This window comes from Electrophorus electricus, chromosome 3, assembly GCF_013358815.1.
Source record: "Electrophorus electricus isolate fEleEle1 chromosome 3, fEleEle1.pri, whole genome shotgun sequence".
Taxonomy (NCBI): Eukaryota; Metazoa; Chordata; class Actinopteri; order Gymnotiformes; family Gymnotidae; genus Electrophorus; species Electrophorus electricus.
Genome location: NC_049537.1, coordinates 16,432,793 through 16,448,607, shown reverse-complemented (window position 1 = coordinate 16,448,607; position 15,815 = coordinate 16,432,793).

The following is a 15,815-nucleotide window of genomic DNA, read 5'->3' as shown; positions in this document are numbered from 1 at the left end:
TGGTCGTATAATATTTAACATCAGTGGTAGTCTTATTCATTATAAATTTTAATTTACGTTCATTATTAGAATGTGGAATCAAACCCAGGAACACAAGGGTTGAGCTTTATGTTTTGATGCCAAAAGAGGATACCACTTCTGCAAAATACCCCAGTGGCATTGATTCTGCAGGATAAGGTCAAATCATCACACATGCCATTCACCTCAGAAAAAAAACAAAAAACTCTCTGACTTTTATGTGCTATGCCCCCTCTGTGAAGTCTCATCCTCATTTGGTGTGTGCAGTATTCCTATCACTGACATCACTCTTGTAGATGCAAGACTTCAGGAACCACTGCAAAGGTTAAAGGCCAGAGGCACTGGCCATAGTGGGAAAATGGGATAGAAGAACACAGATTTAGAGAGAAGGTGGCTGAGGAGGGAAGGACCAGTGATGTGGTAATCAGACATCCTGGAATAGCAGAGGCAGCACCAGGGGCTTTGGAAGAGACCTCAGCATGCCCAGGAACGAAGGGATTTGGAACGGGGGTAGGGGGCGAGCCTTTGAGCAGGTTCAGTCCAATGCAACTATGGGAGCTGGAATGACAGCAGGCAGGAAGTATGACCGTAGGGATCTGAGCTTGCAGAACAGTGTCACCCAGCTAGACGGGTTCTGACAAGGTGCAGAACAGGGAAGGCAGAGCGGATGAGGCGAGCAGTGGGTAACACAGAGGGCAGAGGCATGGCAAGGATGGCCTGTGGAGTAGAGAGACCAAAAAGGTCATCAGAGCCAGGCCTATAGTGGCGCTTCCAGTTTGGGGAGGTCCAACCTGAGTGTGATAGAGGAATGGGTTGGACTGGAGTGTATAAGTGGAACAGCAGCAATTTTCTGCTCTCAAAGCATTCTGTAATCACACTGTCTTGGGTTTTCCATTACCCACTCCCTGCTCACATGAGAGAAAACCTGTTCACTGTCTGCTCCATATCTAACATTGTCTTCACAAAAGTCCTTCACAAATTTCATGTTTGTTTTTTCCTCACTGCAAGATAAAAGAGTGCAACAACTGCTAACACATTTAACCAACTGACTTGCAGTTGCATTATGGCCTGTTGGTGCTTTTTTTTGCTTGTGAGATAGAGCAGTATCAATCTTGCAGTGAGAGAGAAGACCACAGAACATTTTCCCTCATCCACCTCCTCCCATGTCCTCCGTGCATACACTCCTCCTTGGTCCTCCTAATTCTCCAGGTAGGGGGACCGATTTTACCCACATACAGAGGCATATTAGTACTACAGCCCATTCATACATACCTTCCTCCCACACCCAATCACCATCCTCTCAACCACTAGTGTCAGCTCAGTGGCATGCATCATATAAATTGTGACATCATATAAATTGTGAATTTCTGTAGTTTTCATTATACCAAACTGACAAAAATAAGCAAAAGATAACAAAGGATTCAACTTTGTACTGACAACCTCCTGGTGGAGGTTTTTAAGCGTAAGTAATGTTACCTGAGGACACTGCCCTCAATCATTAACATTTAATTTTTAAAGGGACAGGTAATACTGAAAGCTTACCAACTGGCCAAAATGGAGAGGACACACAGTACTACCAGTACTGAAATTATATTTTATAATAAAATTATATTTACCAGTACTGAAGTTATATTTACAAACCACGTTTCAGTCGGTTCTCAACAAAACAAGGGATTCAACAAGTGGTATTTAATGCATTGTCTCCCCTTTCCTGTGGAAAATCATTACAGTGCTCAATTGCGCTAAATTAACCTGCATTGAAAATCACTTCAACAAAACAAAAAATATTTCAGACTGCTAAGACAGTTGTCACATTTGCTTTATTTATTTTGTCAGAACTGCATTTCAGATGTCCTAAAGATTTAGTAGTAACCATGGCTATTGACATAATATAATGTAATACAAGTTAATTTGATTTTAATCATGCCCAGGTGAAATTCTCAATTTCTGGTGTGGTTTATTTGATTTGAATCTGGACTGATGTATGAATATAAACCTTGGAGTTGCAGAACTATTACTGGTTCATTTTGTGTGAGTCATTTTACCTCAGGGGCCTAGTGGTTGTTACAAATCAACAGGGTCAAACAGTGGACAAGATAGATTACTAGGGAAAAATAAAACAACAACAAACAGGCTCTGAAATGCTCAATGAAAAAACTAAATTTAAAGAACTCAGTAAAAGAAAGGAATATATTATAAGTCTTAATGAGTTCATATATAAGAAATGGGGCTGGGCTAGACTTTGTGACAGTTGCTCTCTTGCGCTCTCTCTCTCTCTCTCTCTCTCTCTCTCTCTCTCTCTAAAGCAGACAATATATCTGAAATGAAAAGCATTATACTCAACTTGATTACAGGTTAATTTCCACAACAGAGGGAAGATTTATATGCTGTTCTCAATTAATGCCTGGCTCTCTGTTGCAGTCAGCACAAAATATGAAAACAGTCAAAGAGGGGAGCCGTTCTGAACATAGAATTTCAATTCACATGTGCCATTGCGTATTATATCTGAGAAATGAAAATCTTCCTCCTCATAATTTGGTGTTAGCTAACATCTAACCTAACTATTTAAAAGTGATGTTGAACTGGAAGCAGAGTTCATATAACAGTGACAATGACTGTACACAAGCAGGTCTTTAGGATTAGAGTACAGCAGGTACTACCAGTAGTCAGATGACCAAGGAATCTCCTGTAACCAGAGGTGGGTTTATTTAAGGTTTACTCAAATAACCTTTTGAACAAACTGTACTTTTAATAGTTCTTCTAAAGTAGGTTATTTAATAGTCTTACTCGAGTACATTTGCAAGTTCAAAAATGTCCTTGTTCTTCCCATTCTCTACATTCCTCCCATCGCATTTTAAAATGATTGTAATTCAGTGCAAGTTTTGTGCATTTCATTGAACTGCCATTGTTGCCATGATTTGGTCGGTCCAGTGTGGGAGGGTTACTGAGATCTTTAAAGGCCAACGCTGAGCGGCACGTCTGTACCGCTTCAGTAAGTTAGCCAACTGATTAACAGCAATTAGACCAAAATAAAGAGAGAACAAGAAGCTGTTCATTCATTAACCCATTAGTGTTTCAAATTGTCTTTTTGTTTTCCTTTTGTCATTGTTCTTGCACACACACACACACACACACACACACAAAAAATGTTACATTTATTAAAAATTTTATATTTATTGTATTACATTTGAGCAAATAATACAAAATGGATTTACTACTATTCTGTAGATATGCATATTAATTCCGTTACCTTTGTGCAAAACATTTTAAAAGTTTATAGATGATTTTACTTGGCTAATGTACAACAGCATAACACCAGACTAACCTGACTCAGACATTTGTGTGTGTATGCTATTCAAAACTATATAGCATTAAGTCTAAACAACAGCAAAACAGAACACTATGTATCTCTTTTTTAAAAGATTTATTTTTGAGCTTCCTGCTTATTTCACAGCTTGGGCATCTACACTTAAAAACAGAACAACCTGTGATTTTACATTACTGACACAAAACAATACACATCAGGAGGGATGCATAAATGTTCCACCACATTATCTAAAAAGAATAACATACAGATTCGTGTCTCAGATCAATATAGCAAAAGAATCAATCCTTATTGAGGCAATGAATGTAATAAGATAATAAGCAGCCTAAAAATGTAATAATAAGTGCAGTTTAAGAAACTCTGCATGCTTGGACACCTGCATAATATACGGCTGTTTAGCTCATTTTTTCACTCACTTTTCTGAGAATGTTGAAACTTTGAAAATGTTGAAGCTCTTGCTAATTAAAAGCAAAAATATCAATAAGAGCCCTTGGGCAAGACTCATAACACTACTTTCACCTCCCTCTGAAACATGACTGAAATTATAAGTTTTGCATTAATAGCGAATGTTAATGAGGTACCTTCTGTTAATTCCAGGGTCTCTCAAGAAAGCAACATCTACTTCCTGGAGTTCTTTCTTTTGTGGCCCATATGGAATAAGAGTTAGACCAGAAAAGGTCTGTTCAATACAAAGTGGGGTTTTTTTGGTGTGTCTCTGGGACCAGCATATCCAGGATAAATCTGGCTCTGTTTTTGATCTGCAGAGTGGAGAGGTCAGTGTTGGCTTGTTTCTTAACCTCAAAAAACACTTGAGTCTTACTTGGAGGAAATGCCTCCATCTCTCTGCTTCCCATAAAGACCTTAACCAAAATTGTTCATCAAACATTTTATATAGCTTTGAAGTAAAGCCATCTTTACCATGACTCTTGTTAAGTTTCAAATCTTTAATGGTTTGTAATACTTCATTCTGGGGATGCTGCAAACGCTTGCATTGCAATCTTCTGGCAAGATAATCCTACTTTTGTTGATTGAGCTGGCTGCAACTTCAGAATATTCAGGCATATAAAGCTTTGAACAAAATGCAGAACAGTAAGCTGCAATTTATTTATGTTCAAGGTCATTGAGTATTCTTTCATTCTAAGCTAGTCAGCTGTTGCATTCAAGGTCTTAGCTTTCTCCTGTCTGAAGAAATAAGGAGAATTTTGTTCCCCTTCCTTTAGCAACTTTGGTGTAGAATTAATAACATGGTCCTTTGGCCTTTCATTTGTACCAGCTGTCCAATTTATTTGGTAATTTTGCATATTAAAAATTATCTGTCTTCGCTACCATTTTGTTTTTTAAGGTGTAGATCTTGGTTGCCCTATTGTTTTTAATCAAAACATTCCAAAATTCCTTAGAAACCTGACCATCAAATATTAAAAAACTTAAGTTTTCCCTATAAGTACCTTTGTGTTTTAAATGCACTGATTTGCTGTTTGAGTTTCTTATAGTTTAGGAGTTATGTAATTACGATGGCCCGAGTGCCGCTGGGCGCGGTGCAGGATGCACAGACTTCTTCGACGGTGCAAGACGTTTATTTACACTCACATACAACATTTACGGTAATCGTGAATCTACACTTAACATTAGACGAATAACACTTACACAGTAACTCGTGGCATACACAAACCAACGTTACGGTTACAAAGATAGACAGTAACACATACGTAGTGACAATAACCAGCAAAGGGAGCACACACGGACGAGGATTTAAATAGACACACAATACATTAACATTTAATGCTATACACTTGTGTGCAATCCCGCGGGGGGGGCGTGGTTACAAAAACAAAGACACAGTACATTTGTGAATCCCCCTGCACGCGGCGGGCCGTACCACGTGACTATGGGGGAAGGCGCAGTCTGTGACGAGTTAACTATACAACTTACAAAACAAAGCCTTTGAAAGTTCTAAGGTAAGGCATCCTGAATTTTCTTGAGCAACTCTTATTGCATCAGGTGTACCAGCACACATCTGGAAACATCTCTCTACAAAGATTTCCACCCACGACAAGAAAAGCGTCAAGGTATTTAGTAAGTAAGCATGAAATGTTCCTAATGTACTACACAGAGCATTATTTTCTAACAGAGTATTATATCCAAAAATATTAACAGTTATGACTTTGAATGTGCTGACTGTGATCACCATTGTCAGGAAATGGCCCGAGGAAATCATTGACGTTTCCAAGACACACCCATTCAATTTATATTTTGAAAATTGCCACCCCAGACAAGCTCTCTAATATGTGTGCCATCCCCATTGTGACCTGCAAAAGCTAGCATTGTTAGCTGTTGAGTGACTTTCTTGAAACAAAAATCTGTATTGTATTGTACAGTACAAAAATAAAGTCTTTCATTTTATATTTTAAGACCTGGCATTAACAGACAACAAGGACAATGACATCTAATTCAACAAAGAATACTGGAACTGGAAAAGATACCACACAGTGATGAGAACACAAACATCCTCTGTAAAGTCTCAGAAATTATAGTTTGCAGAGCTCAGCAATGGAGCAACAAATCTACACTGAACTGAGGGCTTCCTCAACCCTACTTTTCCTTTGAAAATTTTGGTTAATTTTGTCTACTTGTAAAAATCCAGTTATCTAAAAATAAGTCTCTATAATGTTTTAACAGTTTTCAGATGAAGAGAAAGAAAGTTAATATTCAATTCCCAATAACCCCATAATAGTGATGTGTGGGCATATGCAAGACTAAACTACATCACAACTACATCAAAAAGGAGACAATAAATCAAAAAGGTTTGTCAGAACAGATATGCATACAGACTACTTCAGTGTTGCTGTCTAGTCATTCAAAGTAAACTACCACCAGCACTGAATGTTATTTCACATATAACAGCTTTTCAAATAACAAGTATCTTCACTGTTCTATATATTAACTTTAAGGAAAAATAGTCATAAGTGACTTAATCATGCCATTGTCTAAATGAAAATTGTCCCCAAAACAAACACTATTTAAACAATTTGGGTGATCAAGCAGAGAAAACATAAACACACTGACACCCACCACTGCAAAGATCATTTAACCAAAAAAGACTAGAGCACCAGCCTATTTCAACTAGTTTATATGTCTATCGTGACTTTGTGCCACTGATATATGCAAAGGGAACCCCGAAGCCTGCTTTTTCCCCTTTTCTTGCTCTTTTGACTAATAGCTTAATTGATTTTTGACAAAAAAGTCATTCTAGTTACCTTGGGAAAGAGCTCTAGAGTATTTCCACAAATTAGGCTAATTACAAAATGATCACTAAATCCACTGTGATTATTCTTATTCTCACATGCAAAATATCAGAGATCCTTAAAGAGAGAAGATGATGTAACAATACTTTTACTGTTTAGTGATATTCTACCCACTTCTGTCTGGCTAACTATGAGTCAGCTCTTGTATAAAGCCTTTTGGTTGACTGAACTGTTTGAACCACATGAGCTGTTCAAACCCAGTACCGTAGAAACTGGCTGCACTTGAGCTTTGGCATGGACTTTACACAAGGTACCGCATCTCTATTAGGTGTTTGCTGCACGTTCAGTACAGAGCAAAGGGCAGGTGCGATTGTGTTTCCGACCGCCGACTTCGTCTACTCAAGCTAAATTATTCCGCCTCGTCCGTTTGTATATGATGTATCGCCCGGCTGTGTGGCAGCCACTGTGAATTTCATTTTCCCCAAACCAGCAGGGGTTTCTCTCATCGTGGAAGGGGGCTACTTTTCGCTACCTGTTCCCACCTCCCCTGACAGTTCTATTACGAAGAAAAATGAACAGAAGATATGGTGGCTTGTCCACTCATGTTGGGCGGCTTCTAAAAACTACATGAAATTGGCAACGATGGGAGTCATTAGCGGCACCAACCCACCTGCAGGACCTACAGCTAGTTTACTACTAGTAAACTAGATAGTTTACTACCTACGTGATTCAGTTTACTCAAGCTCAAAAACCACTTAAACTATGTAGCTTCTACTTATTTTGGGGAGTTTACATGACGGCTTTAAACCCCTCCGACGTTTTTCGTTTTTTGTGTACTTCTTTACGCTGCTGAAGTGCACTCTTCCGGCGTGCTTCCTCCTTAAATTGCAGTTAAGAAAAAAAAACATTTGCGCTGACCATTCGTCTTTCCTGATGACGCCTTTTCTCTACTCATCCGAAATTGAGAAAAAAAAAACTAGTTTGGGCTGTTTTATAACACCCTGGGTTGTACAACATTTGAAACAAATATTACCTTAATCCGAACGTGAAAAAAAGGACCCAAATCCTTTTAATTTTCTAAATGTTTATTGGCCATTTGTTCTTTTTTACCTACTTTCTGTACAGTTTTGCCATATTTTTTTTACTGTCTAGTCTTTACCTACTTGGCACCGCCCACCCCAAAAGTTTAGCTTTTTCGAGCGCGTGATGCGTCATGTGAATGTTCCCTTAGGTAGTAGTTTTCAGTAAGATATATCAGATGTAATTTTTGGCTCTTTAAATCATTGTGCACGTGGATAACGGAGGGGAGGGGTAATACAGTCTTTGTTTTTGCACACTTATTCATTGACGTGATGCATAATAATGAAATTTTAAGGAATCGTTGGGCCACTTTTTTTTTCTTTTTTTTTTGCTCAAAGGCACCCCCTGGGTGCTGGCTGAAATCTCTCTATAGGGTGACTGTTGTGATAGAGACTGTCACCCCCTGAAGGAAAGAGTGTGATGTGACGTGGACTGTCACTTCAGGCAGGTGAAATGGGTGCTCTGGCTGCTATGTCACAGAGCTGGCTCTTTGGTCTGGTGCTCCTGTGGAGCGTGAATATGGTTATGGAACCTAACCCCTGCCATTAGGGGGAGGGGGTGTGAACCCTGGGACATGACCCTGCATGATGAAGGGTTGGAGTATGAAGGACCCATGGAAGGCATGAAGCGTGGGTGTATGCTCCCTGAAGGGGAAGGCAGTGTGGTGACAGAGACCATCAACCCCTGAAAGAGAGAGGGTGAGTGATGGTGATTGTCACTTCAGGTAAGTGAAATGGGTGCCTTGGGTGCTATGCCTGGCAGTTGGCTCTTTGGTCTAGTGTTCAGCCAAATGTTTGTTGTCTCTAGAACCTTGGTTCAAGACCCATGTGTGGTTGCTGCCTTTGTCAGTGACAGTTTTTTTCTGGAAAAAATGGGGAGTGGGAGGCAATACATTTCTGTATGAAAATGCTATTTTAACAAGATATGCAGTCCACATGTGGGAATTTAATATAGATATCCACACCTACTCTGGTGAATTCACATCTATAATTCTGTCACATTTGTTTTTAATTTCTGTTTAATGAGACAAAAAGAAATTTAATCTCAGTGTAGATGATGGGGTGTGAGCATAAGGAGACTGATTTTTTTCAAATAATTTTTTTACATGCATGCTGTACACAGACAAAACAGGCATCACAAAAAAAAAAAAGAGCCCAACCACCAGAGCCTCACGATCAGCTCTGTGTTGGGCATTTTTAGGCCTTGTTAAGAGAAGCAGTCTGAGAAGAGAAGCAGGGTGTGCATATGATCGACCAACTTTGACGTGCGAGAAGGCAGAACCTAGAAAGAGTGGTCAAAGTAATACACTGCAGCTGTTTTTGCATGCTGACTGTGTATGCTGACTGCAGTGTATGCTGCCAGAATTCTTTTTCTCACAATAATCCTTTAATTTGTATGTGTCAAAATACATGTTGCTTCTAAATTAAGCTAATTTCTAAAGAAAGCCTTAATACAGTAGGCTGTGCCTGATTTGACCATATCTATTGTTCATTTGTGACACAAACTGACACAATTTAACACTGCAAGAGTTAATGCAACAGGGTAAGTTTTATAAATTAAATACTGGGATTTTTTTTCTGTACAGGGTTTGAACTCCAAATGGAAATTAATATTAACAAATATCTAAACAAAAGCTGAAGTAAGTACACAAATATATTTGATTGGTAAACGTCAGGGCAACTATAGACCCCAACTACAGACATATCATATATCAGTTCAACAGTGTTCAGAAGAAACTCATCGGTTGATAACTGTCACACTGTACACTTTGGGAGGAGGTTACTGTTTTGGAAAGCTTGTCAACAGCTGTGGGGTCTGAGTTTCAAGTTTCAGAATATATAGTGTGTTTGACTGGACAAAAGTCTTCAAACAATGTGGGGAAAAATGGTTTCTGCAGTTTTCCTAGAGCTGTCACTGCAAGGAAGAGTACAGGTCATGTTGTTCACAGCTGATTCAATATAACTGCCAAGACATCAAACATTTCAAAACCCATTATAGCACATACTACAATATATCCTGTTCCCACACAGTATGAAGCAGCACAGAGTCCCACTGTATAGGTGAGATTCAGCTTGGAGATCACAGCCGGTCGGTGACATTGCTATTTGTAGGGAAGAGCAGCAAAATGAATACCCTGGATAAATGCATGACTTGGATATGGATATCTCTTCCTTGAGAGCAAAAGGTTGTTTCTTCAGGGTGTATCAGAAAAATATAAGTAAAAATGTGTTTGCTGGATAGCTGGTATTGCTGCCTGATAAAGGAGTGACCTATATTCGAGAGATATTATTTGTTTTTTATGAAAATCTATAAAAATTGGTTTAAAAGCATTATTCATTTAAAAATGGTTTCCGGAGAAAGATAGAAGTTCTTTATTCATCTTTGCTTAGCTTGACTTAGTGGGTGATAGTCCGTGTCTCAGGCTCTCTGCTGTTACCTGGTCTTCTTATTTGGCTTCCCTTTAAAGGAACAACCCTATCAGCCAGTAAGATCACTCTTGTTTATGCACTCACTGCCCAGATTCCAGATTCAACTTCTCCAGCTGTGAAAGACAGAAAATAAGATTGTGTGTGTGTGTGTGTGTGTGTGTGTGTGTGTGTGTATGTGTGTGTGTGTGTGTGTGTGTGTGTGTGTGTGTGTGTGTGTGTGTGTGTGTGTGTGTGTGTATAACGTGTCTAACCCTTAAAGAGGATTCCAGTTGAGTAACTGCAGTGTATTTTAGTAAATGATGTAGAATTATTAAAATCTCTCTCTCTCTCTCTCTCTCTCTCTCTCTCTCTCTCTCTCTCTCTCTCTCTCTCTCTCTCACACACACACACACACACACACACACACACACACACACACACACACACACACACACACACACACACACACACACACCATTCAAATACTTAAAATGTATTATTTTGCTATAAACAAATTTTGAAGATCAAGTGAGATGTCTAATATGGGAAACACTGTCCAAAATGATGGCATATTTCAAACTAAGAAAACTGCTTTAGAGTTAAACCTAATTCAGTATAAGGTACAGTTGCTGAATTACCTAAATAGCAGTCTGTAACCCCTGTAACACATTGTTTTTATTATCTAATTTAAGGTTTGAGGCAGTTTCTCCTAGTTTGTACAGATTCTCCTAGTCATTAACAGCTTAACAGCCTTTCCTATAACCATTCCCAATCAAGTCCCTCTCTTAGGCCAGTAGTCTGCAGTATGTGTACTGGAGAAACATGGATTTCATACAAATGTATGTATATTCATAGATATTCAAACAGATTCTCCAAGATATTGTTCTCGCAGCCTGCATGATGTGTAAAATCACAGGCTCAAGACAAACTTTGAAATCCCTGTTACAACACTGATTTAAGACAATAGCCAAAATAGTTTATTTGCTGCCATCTTGTGGCCATTTCCTGTTTTTTATTTTTATAAACAGATTTTTAACCCGTTTCCAAATTTTATTTTATTTTATTTTTTTTTTTAACCATACCCAAAACAGCTAAATTTTTTCTTATAATTGTACACAAATTCAATTCAATTCAAAGTCAATTATTATGATATATAATTTTAATCTCTGGCGTCTAACATATTTTGTATACCATGTTTGGGGGGGGGGGGTTAGTGCTCTTCCTTCAAAAGAGGAAAATGCATCACTGAAAATAAATATATAAATAAATACTTTTTTGCGAATACAGTTGGCATATGTTGACGGGGGACTCTTATAACAGCAAAAGTATACCCCAGGCCTCTTGTATAAGTCCATTCAAAATAAAGCTTCACGGTAAATGTAATTAAGAACTGCTTACACATATTCAAGCAATGTACACTGTTGCACCATTCCACATAATTCCTGTCTAAAATGAGCACTTCTTACTCCTTATACAGAAACGTAAGTTCACTGCACTACTCTAGGCTGCTCTGCTGTGCTAAGCAGCATGCAAGTCACTAAACAGCATGCAAGTCCTCCTGGGCCTTGAACGTATTCACACACACAAACCAATATGCACACACACACACCTGCTCTATTTCACACCTTTGACCCCTGCCTGGGGTGCCAACTTACATGACAGAAAAACGACAGAGAAAAGCATATACCACTTGTTTCTTGCACACTGGTCTGTGTTTAAAATAGAGCTATTTCACTCTCTATCCCACAATTTGTGTACTGTAAAGCAAGAAAACAGCAATATATGCAGCTGGTGCAATCATGCTCTCCACAGCTGAGCGCTCTTTTGCCAAGATCTGATAGCATTTTGTTCAGCTGTGCCACCGTTCAAAGCAGTTCCTGTCCAAGACAGAGAGGGACATCCCATTCTTGGCATTTCCAGGAAGTGGAATTGTACACTTTTTTGGTTTCCCTGCAGAGCTTGTAACTGTCTCCCCACTGAGACTTTCTTGCTGGGCTCCTGAGAGAGAAATTAGCACAGGTACATGCCCTGTTTTCTCACACAGCCAGTGGACATGAGGTCACCTCCACGCAGCTGTGCAGTGAGCTCCTCCACAAATCCCTTGTGGGTTCATTGCTTTTGCTTTCTTGGCCTTGCACAGTTCTACATGCAGTAGATAGTGTTTGCTGTTGCATCGTTAATAAATTGGAAACATAACGTACAGTACCACCGCATAGTCTTGTGGTGAACATAGTAGTGAATGACTTGTTTGATAGGTCCGTAACACCAATAATATTATTGTATTCAATCACAGGTGTTGGGCAGAGAACATTTTTACATGTCCACACTCCATTCTCATCTTTCCTTTTACTCTAAATTGTGTCTCCTGAGAAAACTCATTGAATTGTCAAACATAGACACCTCTGTAGAGTCCATCCACTTCACAAACAGCAAGTGATCATCTCTATCCACCCAAAAGACTTCTTAGTCAGTGTGTTTGTCTGTACATATGGTCAGCCTTTCCTGTTTTCTCTGTAGGCACCACAAGCTTCAAATTTGAATGAATACAAGTCTGAAAAGTTTTGGACTTGTATTAAAGGTGTCCACATAAAGATTGCATCCAGCTCCTAATATGCATCGTTTCAAAACATCATAAAACCTTGCCCTGACAGAAACTTACTCTTGTCCATTTAAACACTGAAATGTAGAGCATAACCACTGTGAATCAACCAAAATAAAAAGTTGAAAATCCCACTTTGTAGGTTTTGCCTTTATATATTTGAGCATTGCATTTTTCACCTTTGTTGCCACCATTCTTTCATCAGTTACGTTTTTGTGTGGGTGGTAATAAGATTGGCAGGAAAAACTAATAGCCTAGGAAGGGTTTCAGTGTGAAGAGGCCGTTATTCTGAAGAACTTTTCTTTCCACCATTCTCAGTATCTTCATCTGGGTCACTAATATGCATGTTCCAATAAATAACTCTGAACTGACCTCTGTTCATACCTGAGGATGGAAAACTCACTGAAAAAGGTTTCTTGACTCCAGTAGTCATGGATTGATTAGCTTCAGGAGACTAATATAATAACCAGCTCAGATTTGAACAATCTCAGATTTCAATCTGAGGGCAGTGATAGCTCAATGTTTCGGGTACTTGACTTGTGATCAGAATGTGAGATAAATGTAATTTTCTTTATTATGAGCTGAAACTGCCTACAGTTTTTCTAACTCTATCTGCATAATACATACATAGTGTCAAAGTAGATGCACGTCTATCAGATGGCGGGAAATTCAGTGAGATGACAACACAACTTGAACAAACAAAAGCTAGAAAATCTTAATGAGACACAGAATGATTGGTGGGTAAATTTGCATGTCAGTTTACTGCATATTAATAATCTGTTATACATTACTCCCTGCAAAGTTTTAAGATCCCATCATACTGAATGTTTTCATCAAGGGTCACACCCATGACCCTCACCAGGGGTTCACAGTGGGTATTATACCATCCCCTCACAGCAAGGGGGGGGGGGGGGGGGTTCCAGAACAGCAAGGGGGAGAGCATTGGAATACTCTCAATGACCTCACAGTACCAGCATGTTTCTGACACCATGAGACTTAGTGCAGCAACCAGGTCTCAAACCCAGAACCTACAGCTGGTAAAGAGATGCCCTGACCACCAGACCAAAGAGCCAGGTGTATAAAATCAAGCATCTAGCTGTGCCATCTGCCTTTGCAAACATTTGTAAACAAATTCCAAAGAGTCATTCTAAAGAGATGACTGAATTTTTTTTTTTACAAAAAGCCAGTTTGTGGAATTTCATCTGTCCTAGATATTCCACAATCAATTGTGAGGGGTATTACTGAAAAGTGGAAGCTTCAAGAAACCACAACAACTCACGCACAAAGTGGCAGTCCACATAAATCTACAGAGCTGAGTGCTGAGGCACATAGTGCATAAAAGTCTCCAACCCTAAGCTGTCTCCATAACTGCAGAGTTCCAAACCTCAGCACATTAACATCAGCATAAAAACTGTGTGCTGGGAGCTTCATGGCATGGGTTTCGAGCAGCTGCATGCAATCCTTACATCACCAAGCACAATGCCAGGCATCAGTTGGAGTCGTGTAAAGCACTGGACTTTGGAGCAGCGGGAACATGTTCTGTGCAGTGATGAATCACACTTCTCTATCTGGCAGTCTGTTGGATTTGGTGAATGCCAGATGAATATTACTGACTGCATTGTGCCAACTGTACAGTTTGGTGGAGGAAGGATGATGCTATGGGTTTTTTCAAAGGTTGGCCTAGAACCTATAGTTCCAGTGAAGGTAAGTCTTAATGCTTCCGCATACCAAGACCTTCTGGACAACTGTATGCTTTCAACTTTGTGGGAACAGTTTGGGGAAGGCCCTTTTCTGTTCCAGCATGACTGTACCCCACTGCACAAAGCAAGGTCTATAAAGGGGTGAGTTTGGCGTGGAAGAATTTGACTGGTCCACATAGAGCCCTGACCCCAACCCCATGGAACACCTTTGCAATGAACTAGAACAGAGTTTTTGAGCTAGGCCTTCTCATCCAACATTAGTAATTAATTATTACTAATTATTAGTAATTAATTGAACACTTCTAGTATTTACTGTTGTTCGATGTTGTACTTATTCATTTTGCATTTCTTTCTTAGTAACGGCATTACATAGTACAAATGTGCTATTAATTGTTACATGTATTTCGACTTTACACAAGTGGCTAGTAACTTTAAGCCACCAAATATATATCGCCCCCATATATATATATATATATAAATGTTTTTTTTTTCCACTATTATTCTTGTAATACCGTACCACAGTATAAGCACTGCTGACTAGCTAACATCTCTGACCTGCAGCAAAAGGTAGGGTTAGCATTAACATCAATAGCAGTTACATCACTTTTGATGTAACTTTGTTGTGATGCATGTGAACATGTATACATTTTAATTGTATATTCGTATAATATCTTGTGTATGCGCAAATAGGTAAGAGCCTCCCATTGGATAATTACTGCATGGGTGATTTCGTTTCAGCTGGCAACAAGTTATTTAACCCTAACTGATGCAGTGAGTAGCTTCGCATTTGTTAAACAACCATGTCAAAAGATGTTAATCTGCCTCAGAAGGGTCAAATTATTGGCATGCATCAAGCAGAGAAAACACCTAAGGAGGTTGCTGAAACTACTAAAATCAGGTTAAGAACTGTCCAACACATTATTAAAAAGTGGAAGGACAGTGGGAAAACATCATCTTCGAGGAAGGAATGTGGTTGGAAAAAAATCTTGAATGTGATCGGCGATCACTTAAACGTGTAGTGAAATCAAATCATAGAAAAGCAACAGTACAACTCAGGGATATGTTTAATAGTGAAAGAAAGAGCATCTCCACACGCACAATGGAAGAAACTCATGTGGTCTGATGAGTCCAGATTGACCCTGTTCCAGAGTGATGGACGCATCAGGGTAAGAGAGGCGGCTGAAGTGATGCACCCATCATGCCTTGTGCCTACCGTACAAGCCTGTGGGGGCAGTGCTATGATCTGGGGTTGCTGCAGTTGGTCAGGTCTCGGTTCAGCAATGTTATGTGCCCAAAGAATGAGGTCAGCTGAAACCTGAATATACTGAACGACCAGGTTGTTCCATCAATGGATTTTTTCTTCCCTGATGGCACAGGCATATTCCAAGATGAGAGTGCCAGGATTCATTAGGGTCAAATTGTGAGAGTGGTTGGGGGAGCATG